This window comes from Fukomys damarensis, unplaced genomic scaffold (genome assembly GCF_012274545.1).
Source record: "Fukomys damarensis isolate Sample0158 unplaced genomic scaffold, DMR_v1.0_HiC HiC_scaffold_39, whole genome shotgun sequence".
NCBI lineage: Eukaryota > Metazoa > Chordata > Mammalia > Rodentia > Bathyergidae > Fukomys > Fukomys damarensis.
In genome coordinates this window covers 19,958,574-19,974,098 of record NW_022900951.1, presented here as the reverse complement: position 1 = coordinate 19,974,098, position 15,525 = coordinate 19,958,574, and the positions used below count along the sequence as shown (strand labels likewise).

Sequence of the window (15,525 nt, the reverse complement as noted above, 5' to 3'; positions counted from 1 at the left end):
CTGAGCTTAATCCCGGCCCTCTTTTTCTTTTTCTTATTTATTTTTTTTTTTTTTAGCAGATCCAACAAAACACTTCTTTAGTGGAAATATTAGCAGTATATCACTATTGGAGGGAAAGGAATGAAAAAATATATATATATATTTTTTGTACCGGGGATCGAACTCGGGGACCTTGCGCTTAGCAAGGTAGGCAGCGGAACCACTGAGCTAAAAACCCCAGCTCTGGAAAAAATAATTTTTTAAACTTTTTTTTTTTTTGAGACAGAGTCACGCTATGTAATTCAGACTGGTCTTGAACGCACTATGTAGCTCAGGCTGGCCTCGAACTCGTGGCACTCCTACCTTGACCTCCCGATATTAGGCGTTGAGCCATCACACCTGGCCAGGAATTTAAAATGTGTTATGTACATGTGCTCCCTAGGAGGAATGTAATCATATACTACAAACGTACCAATAAAAATTAAAATTTAGGGACCGGGATTTAGCCCAGTGGTTCCACTGCCTGTCTTGCAAGAGCAAGGTGTCGAGTTCAATATCCGATACCAAAAATAAATAAATAAATAAAAATAAAATGTAGTAAATTTTAAAGATTTTTGAAGCCTGTTGTGATGGCACGCACCTGTAATTTCACTACTCTGGAAGGCTGAGGAAGGAGTGTTAAGTTGGAGTCCTGACTGGGCGATTTAGTGAGACATTGTTTCAAAATAAAGGGAGGGTGGCAACTCAGTGCAAAGGCTCTGGGGTCAATCCCCAGTACCGCGTTAAAAAAAAATAAATAGATTATGTGGAGTCAGGCATCGTGGTGCATGACTATAATCCCAGCACTGGGAGGCTGAGGCAGGAAGAACGTGAGTTTGAGACCAGCCTGAGCAATATAATAGCAAGACCCTGTCTCGAAAAAACAAAAATTGAAAGAAAAATAGTTTAGGTTATCTGCACTCATTGAATATTTAAATAATATTTGAACTGAATAGGGTTTGGTTTGGTTTTGTTTTTGCTGTGTAGTATAGGCTTGTGTATGATCATGATCCTCCTGCCTCAGCCTCCAGTCTCGCTGAGATGACAGGCATATGCTCAATGCCTGGACTGCATTTGAGTTTTATATGGTAAATTTTAGGTACAGCAATTTACCTAAAACAGGAAGTTACATTTTAGTAAGTATATTCATTGCATAAGGGCTGGTGAAAACTACAAACTGGTACTTGGGTGGAAGTGTCTATTTGGCTTTATTTTACCTTTTTTTTGCAATTTTTATTAGTATATGTTTACAATACAAAATAAATACATTCATTGCTAAAACTTGGTACATATACATATCATATCTTGATCTTTTTTATTCCCTTCCCATCCTCTTCCTCCTGTCTCCTCCCATCTCTAGATCCCTTTCCATTCTAAATAGTTACACCAGCCTGGTGTGGTGGTGCACACCTGTAATCCCAGCTCTCTGGGAGACTGAGCCAGGAGGATGGAAAATTTGAGCTCAGGCAGACAAATTAGCAATTTAGTGAGATACCCTCTCAAAAAAAAAAAAATTGAAGTCATGAAAATACTCCAGTTAGGCAGTGGTGATGGTTGCATAGCCTTTGTAAATGTGCTAAAAGCCAGTGAATTGTGCAGTTTGACAGGATGAATTTTGGTTTTTGTGGTTCTTTTTTTTTTGAGACAGGGTCTATCTTTGTATTGTAGGCTGGCCTTGAGTTCGTTATGTATTCCAGGCTGTACAGGAACTCTCAATGATCCTCCTGCCTTCTGCTTTATCATCAGAAACCTATTGGAAGTAGAAACACGACAGGAAATGATTATTAATAAAAATACTGAAAGCTCATCCAGCTCGGAGGCTGGGGCAGGAGGATTGCTTGAGTTTAGTTCAAGGCCAGCCTCAGCAACATAGCAAAACCTCGCCTCTTTAAAAAAAAAGTTGCCAGGCGTGGTGGTGCACCCCTGTAATCCCAGCACTTGAGAGGCTGAGGCAGGAGGATCGCTGCGAGTTTGAGACCAGCCAAGGCTATGCAGTGAGTTCCAGAGCAGTCTTAACTACATAGTGAGACACTGTCTCAAGAAACCAAAATAAATAAATAAATAATAAAATAAAATAAAAAGTTAATTACGGCCCAAACTAAATACGTTCTAACTTTATTTGATCCTCCCAACAATCCAATGAAGTAGAGAATATTAATCCCATTTTACTGGTGAGGGTATTAAATTCTAGAAAGATTGAATAACATATACAAGATCCCACATCTAGTAAATGGTACAGCTGGGATTCAGAACAAAATATGAGTATACTCTTTTTAAAATTCAGATTTATTAGGCAGCTATAATCCCACACCTGTAATCTCAGCTACTCTGGAGATTGAGGCAGGAGGATGGGGAGTTCTAGGCCAATCTGGACAATATAGAGGGGACCCCATCTCAAAAAAAATCAGATTTATTGTGGTTGCTTTTATATTTTATAAAAATTCACTGATTCTAAGTATAGGATTGAATGAGTGCTAGTGATTTACAGATGTGCAGCCATCACCATAATACAGATTATAAACATTTCCTTCACACCGAAAAGATACTTGGTGTGTATTCTTTTCTCTTTTTGTTTTTGGGGTTTTTTTTTTTTTTTTTTTTTTTTTTTTTTGGTACCAGGGATTAAACTCGGGTCCTTGCGTTTGCAAGGCAGGCCACCGAACTGCTGAGCTAAATCCCAGGCCCTTTTGTTTTTGTTTTTTAGTGCAGGCTGGCCTTGAGCTCACTATGTAGTCTAGGTTGGCCTCAAATTTGTGGTGATCCTTCTGCCTCAGCTTCCCAAGTGCTAGGATTACAAGTGTACTGTACCCCACCTATCATTTGGTGTCTAGTTTCAATCAATCACTGTTCCCTTCTCCAAGCCCAGGAAATTACGGATGGACTCCCTGTCTTAAAGACTTCCTTCTTCTGAACATTTAATGTAAACAAAATCAAAATCAAAATGTTTTTCTTTTTTTCTTTTTTTTTGTTTTTTTTGTTTTTTGTTTGTTTGTTTTGTTACCAGAGTTCGACCTCGGGTCCTTGTGCTTGCAAGGCGGACGGCAGAACCACTGAGCTAAATCCCCAGCCCCTGCAATGTTTTTCATATGTCTTCTTTCACTTAGCATAAGGGTTTGTTTGTTTGTTTCCCATATGGGCTATCAAATTCAGGCAAGCGTGGTGCCACTGAGCTAAATACCTAGCCCTATCATAAAGTTTTTTTTTTAATAAGGGTTTTGAAGTTCATTCTGGTTTTTTTTTTTTTTTTTTTTTTGTACAAGAAATCAAACTCAGGACCTTGCACTTGCCAGGCAGGCGCAGCACCACTGAGCTACATCCCTGGCCCTCAAAGTTCATTCTTGTGTCATGTATGAGTCCATTCCTTCTTATTGTTGAGTACAGTTACGTATCACGTATTGTTGATCCATTCACCAATTAACAGATATTTGGATTGTTTCTACTTTGGGGCTATTGTGAATAATACTGCTGCTAATGAACGTTTCTGTACAAGTTTTTGCTATCTTCTTTTCTGGTACTGGGGGTTGAACTCAGGACCTTGTGCTTGGGAGGCAGGTGCAGCACCACTGAATTTAATCTACAGCTGTGTACAAGTTTTTATGACAGCATATTTTCATGTCTGTGGGTACATAAGTAGTGTTTTGTTGTTTTTGTTTTGGTACCAGGGATCGAACTCAGTACCTTGTGCTTGTGAGGCAGGTGGTAGAACCACTGAGCTAAATCCCCGGCCTGGTACAAATCTAGTGTAATTGCTTAGTCCTATTGCAAATCTATTTTTATTATTTTGAGATACATTTAAACTGTTTCCTAGGATTACAGTAAACTGGTTTGCAGGCAATTTGTGTGTGTGTGTGTGTGTGTGTGTGTGTGTGTGTGTGTGTGTGTGTGTAGCAGGGATCAAACTCAGTACCTTGCACTTGTGAGGCAGGTGGCAGCACTGAGCTAAGTCCCTGGCAGCAATATTGATTCCTTTTTGTTGTTGTTACTGGAATTTGAACTCAGGACCTCGCCCTTGTCAGGCAGGCGCTGTACTGCTGAACTACATCCCCAGTCCTGTTGACGGTTTCTTTTGTGTGTGTGTTTGTGTAAATCCAACTTCTACCAAGTGTCATGAAATATTTTGTGTGTTTGCTCCTGTGGATTGAACCCAGGGAGCACTGAGCTACATCCCCAGCCTTTTAGATTTGAGACAGTGTCTTGCTAAGCTGCCCAGACTGGCCTCAAATTTTCTATCCTCTTACCTCTTACCTAGCAGCTGAGATTACAGAAATGAGCCATCCAGCATGTCCAGCTTTTAAAAATTATTATTATTAATAAAAGAAGACAGCCAGGCATGGTGGCATACACCTGTAATCCCAGCACTCGGGAGGCTGAGGCAGGAGGATTGCTGTGAGTTTGAGATCAGCCTGGCCTACATAGTGAGTTCGAGGTCATTCTCAACTACATAGTGAGACCCTATCTCAAAAAAACCAAAAAAAAAAAAAAAAGATGATTCATCTGAAGGTGGGGAAAGGGGGAAGAGAGAGATGACAGGCAAGTACTTCGGATGAGTTTGAAAGTGAAATATCCCCAGCTTCTTTCTTGCTTGCTTTTTTTTTTTTGTTTATCTCTTTTTTTTTTTTTTTTTTTTTTTTCTTTTTTTTTTTTTTTTTTTTTTTTTTGTACAGAGGATAGAACTCAGGATCTTGGGAGGCAGGCGGCGGCGCCACTGAGCTAAATCCCCGGCGGCCCAGGTAAACTTTGACCAGGACTGTTACTGATCAAACAAATAAATTCAACAGCCATTTGGGACAAAATGTAAAATAAACTCCTCAAAAGGCTGCACCATTTCATTTCCACATTAATGTGCAAGGGCTCTAGCATCACTGAATCCTGGCTAACATTTATAACCGGCTTCTCTTATTTCAGCCCTTCCAGTATAGGCATCTTTTCTAGGGCTTATTGGCCATTCTTATCTCTTCTTTGATAACTGCCTACTCAGATGAGTTGCCCATCTTTTCTTTGTTGATGCTGGTGGCGGTACTGGGGATTTAACTCAAAGCCTCATGCATGCTCTACAACTGAGCTATGTATCTTTCTACTTTTTATTTTTATTTTTTGCTGTACTGGGGATCGAATTCAGGACCTTGCACTTGCGAGGCAAGCACAGCACCACTGAACTAAATCCCTGGCCCATTTTTTTTTAATTGTGAGATTTCTCTCTATATTTTGAATACAAGTCCTTTTTAATGGTTCACTTTTTTCTTTCTTTCTTTTTTTTTTTTTTTTTTTGGGGGGTGGGTTTCTCCAATTCTCTTCTTGGCCTTTCGGCTAAGATCAAGTGAGACAGGGTCTTGCTATGTAGTTCAGGCTGGCCTTGAACTCATGGTGATCCTCCTGCTTAGGCCTACTGAGTTCTGGGACTACAGGCATGTGCCACCACGTCCAGCTCACATCTTTTTTTATTAGTGCATATTGGTTATACAGATTAATGAGGTTTCATTTTGGAATTGAATTTTTTTTTTTTTTGGTACCAGGGATTGAACTCGGGTCCTTGCACTTTCGAGGCAGGTGACAGAACCACTGAGCTAAATCCCCTGCCCAAGGTTTCATTTTGAATACAATTTCTTTATCAGATATACAGTTTGCAAAATTTTCTCACAACGTGTAATTTGATTTTCCATTTTCTTGTCTGTCAGTGTATTTGGAGTTTGTTGTTTGTTTGTTTGTTTGTTACCAGGGATTGAACTGGGGTCCTTGCGCTTGAGAGGCAGGCGCCGGGACCACTGAGCTAAATCCCTGGCATCAGCTTGTCAATTTGTATATAAAAAAAAAAACCCTTGCTAGTTTCATTTTCTAATTGTAATTTTTAAAAAGCATAAAATTTACTATCTTTACCCATTTTAAATGTACAATACAGTAATATTGACTCTATGCACATTGTTGTGCAACAGATATCTAGAACTTTTTAATTTTGCCAAACTCAAACTCTACCTATTCCTGTTGGTTTTTAGATAGGAATAACTTCCTTTTCTTTTTCTTGGTGCTAGGGGTTGAGCCCAGGGCTTTGTGCATGCTAAGCACAAACTCTACCACTGAACTGTACTCTCAGCCTGATAGGAATCATTTTGATTTGTTTGTTTGTTTGTTTAGTACCAGGATCGAACTTGGGACCTTGCGTTTGAAAGGCAGCTGGTGAAACCACTGAGCTAAATCCCTCGCCCTGGTTTTTTGTTTGTTTGTTTGTTTGTTTTGTTTTTGTACCTGGAATCGGATCAAACTCGGGTCCTTGCACTTTCGAGGCAGGCGGAGGAACCACTGAGCTAAATCCCCGGCCCCGTTTTGTTTTTTGAGACAGGGTCTTGCTGTGTAGTGCAGACTGGCCTTGAACTCACTCTATGTAGCCCAGGCTGGCCTTGAATTCGCAGGGATCCTCTTACAGACGTGCGCCACTAGGCCCGGCTTGATCATTTTGAATCTACATATCAATTTGGGAAGAACCGCCATCTGAGGGCATGGAGACCTCCAATCCCAGAGGAATCTGCCTCCTCTGTGCCTCCCATTCTACTATCCCTCATTGAGGCCGTACCTCCTTCAGCCAGGCCCAGACAGCATTCATATGCAAAGGTTTCCCCGGCTTTCCGGTCAGCTCGGTCAGCTCCCCCACCCAACGCTGAGCGCTGAGGCACCCAGACTGACTCCCCTCTTGTCCCTCTCTGCCCTGTATCTACAAGGAAATTATGTCTTTTTTTGTTTTTGTTTTTGTACCGGGGATTGAAGTGGGGTCCTTGTGCTTGCAAGGCAGGCCACCGAACTGCTGACCTAAATCCCCGGCCCAGGAAATTATGTCTTGAGATAATTATGCGATTTATTTTTTTTTAAAGTTAGTTGTTGTTTTGTTTTGTTTTTCACCAATAAATAACCCCAGAGCCTACATTCAATCCTGATTCTATCCTTAACCACAGTTCCCAAACCCTAAAGTTGTGCTGCTGGCAGAAGCAATTACTGGAGACTTTTTTCTACTTCCTTCCATTGTGTCACTGTGTAGCAAATCTTCATGGGTACTACCCTGAACTCTGGGACTCACCCTTGGCAGACGCGCTCGTGTGTGTGTGTGTGTGTGTGTGTGTGTGTGTGTGTGTTCACCTCCACATCTGAAGTGCACTATTCGTGAATATGTGGCTTGTATCATGAGGCTTCTAAAGTATAGTGTTATTTTTCATTGGCCATAAAGGGCCTAAGCTTTGCACAGTGGCAGTATCATAGCCAATGATGTTTATCATAGGTGTGATTGTTGCTAATTGAAAACATAAAGTGCCTAAAGATGATTAACTTTTTTCTGTGGTGCGGGGGTTTTATGCATGCTAGGCAAGTGCTCTACCACCAAGCTGCACCCCAGCCTAAGAATTGATCTTTTTAATATTTTTGTTTATGAATAGGCACCATCTGTGTGGTGTTTCAAAGTAAATGCAGTCAGTTACAATGAAGTTCTTTTTGTTTTTTGTCTACAGTAGATGTTCAGCATCTGCAGAACTTTTCTACCCTGCTTAGCATAGCACACTCTTCCTATTTTATCTCCCAGTCTACTTCTTCTGTATCTCCTTGATGGTTCCCTATCTTCTTCTGAAGCATTCCCTCATACTGTGCTTCCCAAGGCCCAGTCCTAGCTCCAGTTACACTCAGCCCCTTGGTAATGTCATAAATACTTCTTGAACATATAGCTTGAATTTTGAGGCTTATGAAGCATAGTCTCATTTTTATTGATTTATAATGAGCACAGAACATGATTAGCTTGTTTTTAAAATGCACTTTTTTTAAAAATTTCATTCACAAGGGCGTATTGTCTCCACTAGGTTTCAAAGTAAGTATATTCAGTGAATACAGAGCAAAATAAAATAGGAAATAGGGAGACAGATCTTTTTTAAAAGGAAAGGGGACCAAGAGAGGGAAGGAGGGTGGGGGGGAAGAGGGAAAAGGATAACAAAGAATTAAGAAGTGTTATATACATGTACTAACTCCCCATGAGGAGTGTAATTATTATGTACTGCAAACACGTACCAATAAAAACTAAAAATTGAAAACAGAAAATAAAAAGCCCTAAGTAAGAACATCCCAGTACATGGTGACAGTGGTCGTGTCTTATGTTGACAGTGGGTAGCATCCCACACTCTGATCTTATAGACTACTTCCCTCTGTTCTCCAGGAGGGCTCCCCATCCCTGGTGGGATTGTGGTTACCTGGTCTTTGCGCTTTCTTCTTCCTCTCCTACTCCCATCAACCTGCTTCTCTTCTTCTTTCTTTCTTTATTTTAAAATTAATTTTATTGGTACATTTAAGGTACCCAATATAATGGCATTCATCATTGGAAATTTGCACCTTTACATAACCCAACTTGGTTCTTATTTTTTGTTTCTCTGCTTGAGATCTTCCACATCTTAGAAAGCCACAAATCTGTCCCTCCAGCTACCCAGACCAGAAACTGCGGCATCATCTTTGACTCCTCTCTTTCCCTTTATCCCTATATTAGGAAATCTAGCACTCTGGGAGTCCGAGGCAGGAGGATTGCAAATTGGAGCCCAACCTGGGCAATTTAGAGAAATGCTGTCTCAAAAAGAAAAGTAAAAAGGGATGAACAAAGAAAGGCCTACAAGACTTTATACAGTCTCCTCAAATGACATCGCCCATCCTGATCATCCTAGTTAAAAATGGAATCCCCTCTCCATTCTTTCCATAGCATTTAGCACATTCAAATAGGCCACACAGTTTGCTTATTTTATTACCTGATTTATGTAAACTATAAGAGGGCAAGGAATTTCATGTTTTGTATATTGATAGATCCCCAGTGCATAGAACAAGATTTAAGAGCTGGGCTCAGTGGCGCACACCTGTAATCCCAGCAGTTTGGGAGTTGAGGCAGGCGGAGGCAGGCAGAGAGTTTGAGGCCAGCCTGGGCTACATAGTGAGACCTTATCTCAAAAAAACAAAATAACAACAGCAACAAACCAAAAAACAGGACTTGACATGTAGCAGCTGCTCATAAATACAGTACTTATGGAACAAATACGTAAATGAGTGCAGGAGATTAGGAACTAGTCATTAATAAAATTAAACATGAATAAAAATGCAACAATATGAAGATTATTCACCATGGTAATCACATGGAAAGAGAACAAGGGGAGGGTAGTAGCCCTGGCTGCCCTGTCTACCCCCAGAAGCCGCCTGACCTTTGGCTTCCTTCCCTCTCCTGGTCTGCCCGGCTGTCCAGGCTGTAACCCTGCGTCTTTAACGCCCCTGCTGTCTTTGCCAAAGCCTGGAGCACACAGCTCTGTGGATGCCTTTTGCGCCTCTTCTCCCTCTTCTCTCTGGACTGGATTCCCAGATCACTGTCCGACTCTTCCCAGTCTGGCTTATGTCCTAACCTCCCACGTTGCCTAAACCTGTCACAGTGTATTGAAGACTCTTTTTTACATTTTGATTTCTCGTTAATGCCTTGAAGATTCATGAGAGACCAGGTCGGAAAGCCTTTCATGGTTGGCGGCGGAGGGGAGCATATAATTATTCTCACAACTGCCAGTCGCATTTGCTTGCTAGGGCTTTAGAGTTGGAAGAGAAAGAGTGAAGTGCTGGGTTCCAAGGACAAATCATGTTGCATCTTCTCAGCGATGTAGACATAAATCAAGTTTTTTTTTGTTTTTCAGTGCTGGGGATTAAACCTAGGGTTTCCAACAGAGCTACATCCCCAGACCCCCACTCTTTTTTTTTTGCTACATACATTCCCAAACCTTTAAAAATTGTTTTGTCTTGTTTTGAGACAGGTCTCTCTAAGTCACTAAGTTAGTACCACTCTGCTGGCCTTCAAGGAATTTGTTTTCTTGGGGGAGCTTCATGTTCTAGTGAAATAATACAAACGTACATACTTCAGGCACATCCTGTTCCAGGAGCGACTCCTTTGCAGATTGTCTTTGCTTTGCCTTATTTTATGTTTGCACCCATCTTTGGATCTTTAGGGATTTTGTTTCCTGAGCTCCGCCCACGGTGATGGACTTGGGCCTCGTGACTGGAGATGGCAATAAGGGTTTGCTCTCTGTCCTAGTCAAATAATACACATGTACATCTTTCAGGCATGCTCTGTTCCGTGCATGTCTCCTTTGCAGGCTGTTTTGTTTGTCTTATGTTTGCACTTACCTTTTGGATGTTTAGGGATTTTTGTCCTCTAGAGCTGAGCCCCAGGGGTGGACCTGGGCCTGGTGGGGTTGGGGAAGAAGAAGAGGGCAGATAGGAAACAAGGGTTCCCACCAAATGACTACAGATTTGACTCAGAGATGACCAGTCAGGAAATCCCTGTGTAGAGGTCTCTAAAAGCCACGATCTAGGTATTTTGTTTTGTTTTTGCCACAATCTGTTTAAAGAAATTGAAGTTGATGTGTGATTTCTTTTCCTTCCTTCCTTTCTTTTTTTAACAGGGTCGAGCTATGCAGTTCAGACAGGCCTTGTAACCATTATGTAGCCAGGCTGGCCTCGAACTCACTGCAATCCTCTTGCCTCAGCCTCCTGAGTGCTGGAACTACAAGTGTGCACCACCATACCCAGTAGGGTATGTGTGATTTCTTTAGGTTTTTGCTTTGCCTAGGAAAATGAGGTAGATAGAGTTGGGGAATGTGGAGAGGTAGAGAAAGACCAGAAGCCAGAGGATAGCAAGGAAGCTAAAAAGAGGGAGTCTAATTGAAAAATAATCAGCAATTACCAACATGTTTAAGCACCAGGTGGGAATTCTCCAACTCGGATTAAAGACACCAATTTCCCATTAGTCATGGAACATAGGGCTCACATTATTATCATTAGTATTATTGTGTGCCAGGGATCCAACCCAGGGCCTCATGCGTGGTAGGCAAATGTTGTACCATTGAGCTGTACCATCAACCCCTAAGTTATTCTATTTGGCTGTTAATGAACATAAAAGGCTGGAAATTTGGGGCACTCTCAGATTGTGTTTTTTTTAATTATTTCTTTCAGATTGTGTTTTGAAAATTCTATCTAGGGTAGAAACCGAGATATAATGTTTAGGATGATAGCAACTGTCATGTTAGTCTATGTTAGTGCCTAGGGCTTGGTGTGGATCTGTAAAAGTTGGTACTGATTCTGAGGATACCACTGGGACCTGATGGTCTGAGGTAGACTGGATCCCACAACATGCCTTAAAATTTCTAATCAGCTAAGGTATTATTGAGTACTTGGCAAGACAATTTTTTTCTTTTCTCTCCCCCCCTCCCCCCGTACTGGTGATCAAACTCAGGACCTTGCACTTGCCAGCCAGGCGCGGTGCTACTGAACTACATCCCTGGCTCTTGGCAAAATAATTTTCAAGGGGAGCAACAATGCATGCACAGCTTCATTAGAGTGGTGAGGCACTAGTTACCTAAAAAGTTATTACTATGTCAACTACCGTAGACTAGATTTCGCATTTTTTTTGGGGGGGGGTATTAGGAATCGAACCCAGGGCCTTGGGCATGGTAGGCAAATGCTCTCCACTGAATTACATTCCCACCCTTTTGTTTTATTCTTCTTTCAAAGGAATTTTTTTCAGGCCCTTGCACTTGTGAGTCAGGCGGCAGAACGACTGAGCCAAATCCCCGTCCCCTTTTAAAGGAGTTTTAATTTGGCTCTATCTTATTCTTGGGACAGGATCTTGCTAAATTGCCCAGGCTGGCCTCAGAACTTGCAATTCTCCAGCCTGATCTCCTGAATAGCTCATATTACAGGTTTGTCTTCATCACATCTCAAAGCTTCAATTTGTATGTAGGAATGTAGGTATGTAATGGGGATTGAATCTAGGGCTTTGCACTGAGCTACATACCCCTCCCCCCTCGAGACAGAGTTTCGCTAAAGCACTAAATTGCAAATTGCCCATGCTGGGCTTGAACTTGTGAATCTCCAGCCTCAGGGGACTAACAAAGTTTCTAGGTAGCACAGGATGGCCTTGAAGTTGGGGTCCTTCTGACTCAGCTTTCCCACTGCTGGTATTACATGTGTGTATCACCATCCCTGGCTCAAAAGCTGCAACTAATTAAAACACAAAACAACAAAATAAAGGAGAGAGGCGGAGGGAATACAGTATTTTATTTTGTTTTTGTTTTGTTTTGAGACAGGGTCTCACCATATAGTTCAGGCTGGTCTTAAACTCACTATGTAGCTCAGGCTGGCCTTGAACTAGCAGTGGTCCTCCGACCTCAGCCTCCTGAGTGCTGGGATGAGCCACCCATGCCCAGAGGGAATATAGTATTTTAAATCCTGGGAGGAAACCTTCCCACACCACCATTCTAAAGCCTCTAACACGCCTTTGGACATCAGACTTCTTGCTGGCTAAAAAGCAATTGAGGAATGTGTATTCACAAATTCTTTTGGCTAGAGAGCTAAGAAAAGATAGCTTCCACCTGCCCTGTGGGTCTCTTCCATTGTGAAACAATGGCCTCAAGGAATTTAGGAAACTCCCATTACTTTGCAATAACTGGTGTGAAAAGTATTACAGACCTGTGCTGCAGAAGCACATTTCAGTCCAGGTCAGAATGTGTGATCTGTGGTCTCCTAAGACTATAAAGGAGCTGAAAAATTCCTTTTGCCTAGCGATGTTGTAGCCTAAAGTGGTGGCTCAGTGCAACCACCATTTAGGTATTTGTGGTGATGGTGGTGTAAATAAACCCATGCTGCTGGCCCTATGAAAGATGCACAGTGCACAATACCTGGGAACAATAATAAACCACTGTGCTAATGGTTTGTATATTCACTATTCTGTATGTTTTATCATTGTTTATACTCCTATATATAAAAACAGCTGACTGTAAAACATTATGCTGGGTTACCTTGGCAGCAGCAGTGTACTGAGTCTCTTGATTGCATCTAGAGCCACGTTGAGTAACTGATCTGCAGCATCTGTGTTCGTGTAAGTCTGCCTCTAAGAAGTCCGCGCACCTCCCACTGATGGAACTGCCTGCTGAGTGTTTCTCAGATCACCACTGTTGTTAAGCAGCACCTGGCTGCTGAAGGCAGGTGCGGAAGGGACTATTTAGTTGAGGTAGTGTAGCGGTCCAGCCGTCACAACACGAACATGCCTGAGTCGGGGAGTGAGGATTGAGAAAGGAAAGAACACTCAAGCCTGAGTGGAGACGAAGAGAAGTCTGATTTATTTCACAGAAACAGCTCCTTTTATAGGTTCACATCAACAGGAAGCACCAAGCAACTATTTGTATCTTTTATGCAAAGACCGGATTTTCTGACTCTTTGCAAAGAACATCAGATCTATGGCTGTCTGTTTGAGTTTCTTCCTTTGCAGCAACAAGTTTAACAAGCAGAGTCCTAGAATGTTACAGATTGTATCAATGCCCTGAGTGTAGAGGTGAAGAAGTTTCATTTTAAATGTCAAACTCCTAGAGGGCCATGGCCCGGCTCCCACAAGCTAGTTTTACTCTCCTTAATACTGAAGGAGCGAAACGTTCTCTTAAGGTACTGGACTTTCTGTATATAACACATCCGTTTTTTTTAAAAAAAACGTGAGGGCCAAGGGTGTAATCAGTGGTAGACATCCTGCCTGGAACGTTTGAGGACTGGGTTGGTCCCCCAGTACCACGGAACAAAACAAACCAAAGCATCAGTACAGTTACTGATAATGTGTGTGTGTGTGGGGGGGTCTACATAGTAAATACTGTGACTTGAGTTCAATCCCTGGTACCAAAAAAAAGTAAATACTGTGTATAGATGGACTGAAAGATGCGGCTTGGTTTCAGGAAGCGTAAATATCCCCCCCAAAAGAGCAAACTCAGGACATAATGAAATATGAAGAGCTGCACAGAAGATCACGTAATGTCATAATAGGGGGTGTCGGGGATCACAATGTCTATGACATCACTGTTCCTACACATGCTACATAGGTCACAGAAGCATTCAGTTCCTGTCGAATGAGGAAGGAAGCCTCTTCAGACAGATCAGTGCAACATACGTGTGTAGCTCAGCCAGATGTGTGCACACATAGTCCCAGCACTATGGGAGGCTGGAAAGTTCAAGGTCAGCTTGGGCAATTTACTGAGGACAGGGGATGTAGCTCAGTGCAAAGGCCCTGGGTTCAGTCTTCAGTACCCCTCTCCACAAAGCAATGTGTAACTCAAAATATGTCTGTTAAGGTAGAAAAATAAAAATTTAGATGTCTAAAAACAATTGTTCAGAAGTTGAATTGTACGATTTTTAAGTTTATTTTAGTTTGATTTTTTTCATAGTGCTGGGGACTGGACCCAGGGCTTTGTAGATGCTAGGCAAAGTGCCTTACGGCTATAGCTCCAGTGCTTATGGTTTAAGTTTTAAATTTGTTGTTTTAAGGTGATGAATTCTGAGGTAATTTGACATGTAGTAATAGGTACAAACACAAGCAAGGATTTTACAATAGTGAACATGAATATGTTGAAAGGGCTATTGGAAAAGATGGAAAGAATGTGAACTTGGGAATTTCAGTTTATAGATTTTAAAACCTTATTTTACAGTTTCAGTGAGTAAAGGGAAGTTTATTTCCCTATTTCCATAAGATTAAAACGATTCTCTTTTTTTCCCCGACAGTCTACTTCAGCAAAACAGTACACCGTGTGCTATTTTGACCTCTTGGGAAACATGGCATGTTCAAGTTTGTTAGAAAGAGATAATGATCGCTTTTAGCCACACATCTTAAGGAAAGTTCAATGGGATATGGGTCTAGAGAGGAAATGACGGCTGGGAGTGGCGGTGGGGGGGGGGACACAGAAATACCTCATTTGCTAAGATCAGAATCGGGAATGGGTGACCTAATCAGAAATGGGCAATGGGTAACTAACAATGGGTTAGTTGTAGAACCTTTATCTTCCAGCTGTGTATTTGGCACCTACATTTTTCCTAAAAGAGATTTCATAATTTTACAAAACAGTCCTAGTGTATTTTTATTTTTAAAAAATTTTATTTTTATTGTTTTGGTACCGGGGATCGAACTGCGGTCCTTGGGCTTGCAAGGCAGGCGGCGGAACCACTGAGCTAAATCCCCAGCCCTATTCTTAAATAAAATATAAAAATCATTAGCTAAAATTCTATAGCTGATTTGTTTAAAAACGAATCATAAAAATTCCTGCCCTCTAAATGTTATTTTGACGCAATCAGAAACAGAACAGCATTTTTAGATCCGGCATTTATATGCCATTTTTAATGATCTTTCCCACCTCTGGGAAATTTATTTCTGAAACGCCTAATTGCTGTACAATAAGCCAAGTGGAACTGTGACGCAATAACGAACTGCAAGTTGCCTTACAAAAAATGATGTCATTTGGCGCAGATCTAATCACTTTTATAAGAAGGAGCTATGGCAAAGCTCTCTCCCTGTCCCCGGCTCCCCATCGCAACGTATGCAAGATGCAAAACATTTCCCGGCCCTCTTAACCCTCCCTCACCGAAGTGGCTAGGGGCCCACCGCTCCTGCAGGCGGGCAAGGGCTGCTAAGAGAGGACGTGCACCGCAGAGCGTCCCCAG

The 15,525-nt window shown here is 41.7% G+C and overlaps 1 pseudogene; it reads left to right on the top strand.

Annotated features, from left to right (window-relative positions):
* The first annotated feature begins 7,234 nt into the window (after positions 1–7,234).
* Positions 7,235–7,431, top strand: LOC117284807 (annotated as a pseudogene).
* The last annotated feature ends 8,094 nt before the right edge of the window (positions 7,432–15,525 follow it).